Below are 3464 nucleotides of genomic sequence, written 5' to 3' on the forward strand. Positions count from 1 at the left end.
CAAATTAACAACACAACTCAGCTACAGGACACAATTTCTCAGTCAGGATAGTATCTTACATGTGTTTTCAGGCCCTTAAACCTTCAACCTTGTGGCTTTAGACCAATAATATTACTAAGCTTTCTTAGTCCTGATAAATATGCTGCCTCTCCCCTAGTCTTCCAGCAAGCGTGGGTGACTCTGACTCTGAGATGTAGCAATCCCAGGTCAGCTTTGTTCCATATTGGGCCAGCAGTTCTCTGCTGAGACTGCTGGTGCTCTCCTGTAGGTCTGAGCGGTTCAGGAATCTCTGGCCCTGAAAAAGTACTGTATTCTCTGGTGTGTCTTTCTTGCTTGTAGTGAGATACTCAAGTTTCTGCTGCTGAACCTGCTCAATTTAAACCTGGTAAAATAACAAAACAGCCAATTCCCTGGCTAGACCAACATACCCTATTTGCATGTTCCCATTCAGCCATGTGGTAAAAGTCAAGGGCAAAGTCCTAGAAAAGGCATTTTGAACAGCAGATTCACTATTCAACAGAGGGTGTAAATCACAGGGGAGACTGCCTATTTTTTCCCCTGTGTGTATCTGGTGGATCTGAATCTGTATTTTTATGTTGGCAGTACAATTCCTTACCTACTAGGCCACTGAAGCTCTATTTGTTGTTATTGTTGCATGACATATTCACAGTGACATTACGAATAGATTTCAACTCTGTCTTATCTTGTGCCATCCTCATCAGCTCTGACAATTTAATGGTGAAACTAGCCAATCCACTTGTAGACTAATATACTCTCTTCACATGTTCTTGCCCATCCATGTGCCAAAGTCAATGTCAATCAATGTCTAGGAAAGCAATTTTGAACAATAAATCTTTGACAACACTGTCTTAGAATATCATTTTTATAAATAGATGGTGAATGTGAGTATATACAAGGATATTTGGTCTAACTTTCACTATACAGTTGTACTTAAAGCAGTTTATCATTCAATTTTATGAGTTATAGATTAGTAAATAACAATAAATACGGTGTTTATAGTGAAAGGATTTTATCTTGAAATTCCAGTAGAATTTTCTTTATTATTATGTGAACTATTTGCTTTTATTAACAGTCCAATGTGACTCAATGGCACGTAATAACAACAACAATGGTTGTAGATAACGTAGATAATGTTTTATTATCGATTTATCATGCATTTTTATTAGGTTCTGAAGAAAAGATTTTTAACTTGAGCAATCTCCTCCCATTGTATTACTGACCCACTGGAGGGGCAGCTTTGGGTCAGTCTGAGTCAAAGGCATAAAACAATAGCCTGACAGTTATAAGCGAGTTCTGACCTAGTAGTAAGAAGCTGTACTGCAATCCCAGAAGTAGGCTGTTCAAATCCACCAGATGTTCTGTAGGAGAAGGATGGACAATCTCCTGTGTGATTTACTGCCTCTGAAACCTGCAGGGGGGTCAGCTATGACTTAGTTCCAACTTGATGGCACACACCACCAACAATAAGAGCCGTATGTCAGAAGAGATTTTGAAAACTGCATTAGAACCTCAAAAGGCCAAAACACGGGGAAGAAATGATAGAGTAAAAGAGATCAAAAGGTGATTTCAAAGGACAACTCAAGAAAACAAAGCAAAATATGTAACAAAACGGGCAAAGAGCTGGAGTTAGAAAATAAAACAAAAACTTGTTTAGCATTCTCAAAGGGAAATAACTAAAGCCTCAAGGTAGAATACTTGGAACTAATGACAAAATCCTGAATGATGCAAGAAGCATCAAAAGAAAATGGAAGAGGGCCTGGGAGGCAGTTGGCATCTGGACACTCTCCCTTCATGAAGATGGCAGTCGTTAAAGATGGGTGGGGCTTTGGAGAAGTGGCCATAGGGAAAGGGCACTAATGGATCTTGTGTATGTACCATAGATTCAGAATCTACCCGTAGCTGATCCTCTGGTGGGTTTTCAGAGGTAATTAATCCCATGAGAGGAGAATAGGACATATTTGTGGAAGATGGAGATTCCTTCATGAAACAACCTGGGAATGACACTGCAGATACAGTATTCAAGAAGTTGGATGAGCAATACCAGAAGTGTAAGTTTATGGAACTCAACCTTGTTCAAAAATAAAAGGAGGCTGAAAGGTCAGATTCCAGAAATTGAGCAGATTTTAGAAATTCTTAAATACATGTAGAAGAAAGAAGAGCCCACCAATTCACTGGAGACCAGATTCTTACGGGTTGATAACTTGTATTGCAAAGCTTCTGTTCCTCCTTTTTATAAAATGTGTTTGTAGTTGGGGCCTAAGGTTATAATGAAGCTCAGGCACTGTTGGAAAAGAACTTATCAACTGCCACCAAAAAATCTTGATTCTCTTTAGGAAGACCTAGATTTTTTTTGAGATTAATTTACTACCACAGATGTCCATATGGCCAGGGTTTATAATTGCGATGTAAAAAGAAGAAACAAAGATGATTCTACCAAGAACAAAGCATAATGTTGGCAATTAGAAATGTAGATCAGAACCCCAAACACATGTTATTTTAAGTATCTCTAAATTTATTCTTAACAATTGGCATAACATTGAATGATATTTTTTGCTTGGCATCAGGAATTAGGATTAAAACTTTAAAAAGATAAGCACATTTTACTTGTTTATAAAAACAAAAAACACTTTCCAGGATTTTATTAGGAATATTTTAATTTTTTTTACATTTCCCAGTAAAATAAATGTTTCATTCCTCACATTTTGTCTGTCAAAGAAAGAAAAAAACTGACCTTAAATATAACCCCAAACTGAATGCTGGATGCTAGCCAGTTTAATCATTCTTTCTTGGCTGTTGCTACTCCAACTTGATGTGGTTAAACTAAGTTGTTGTTATGTGCCATCAAGTCATCTGAAACTCATAGCAACTCTATGTACAACAGCCCTAAACCCTGCTCTATCCTGTGCCAATCTTATTGTCTCTCACACACCTACTACCCCCATTACCCCAGTCACTGAATCAAGCCATCTCATCAAAGGTCTTCCTTTCCTGTGCTGTTCCTCTACCCTCCCAAGCATGACGTCCCTTTCCAAGGACTGGGCCCTCCTTGCAACATGTCCAAAGTATGTCACACGAAGCTTCAGAATCCTTGTTTTCAAGGAGCAGCCTGGTTTCACCCTCTCTAGGGTGAAATTGTTTGTTCTTCTAGTAGTCCATTGTATATTCAATACTCTTCTCCAGCACCACAGCTCAAGGGCAATAATGCTCTTTCTGTTATCCCTAGTCATTGTCCAGCTCTCTGATGCATAACAAGCAATTGCAGAGACGACGGCCTGGATCAGGTGCACTTTAGTCTCCAGACTGAATTCATTGCTCTTCAGTACTTTGGAGAGATCTCTGACAGCAGACTTTCCCAATGCATTTCATCTTTTAATTTCCTGGCTGCTGGTACCAAAAGTGTTTTATGGAGCCAAGCAAACTAATGCTGTTAGCAATCTCAAACT

General features: G+C 38.8%; 1 pseudogene; it reads left to right on the top strand.

The window, feature by feature from the left end:
* The first annotated feature begins 1981 nt into the window (after positions 1–1981).
* Positions 1982–2471, top strand: LOC102847172 (annotated as a pseudogene).
* Positions 2472–3464: the final 993 nt, after the last annotated feature.

This window comes from Elephantulus edwardii, unplaced genomic scaffold (genome assembly GCF_000299155.1).
Source record: "Elephantulus edwardii isolate Elephantulus edwardi_28Jun2011 unplaced genomic scaffold, EleEdw1.0 scaffold00046, whole genome shotgun sequence".
NCBI classification, from domain to species: domain Eukaryota; kingdom Metazoa; phylum Chordata; class Mammalia; order Macroscelidea; family Macroscelididae; genus Elephantulus; species Elephantulus edwardii.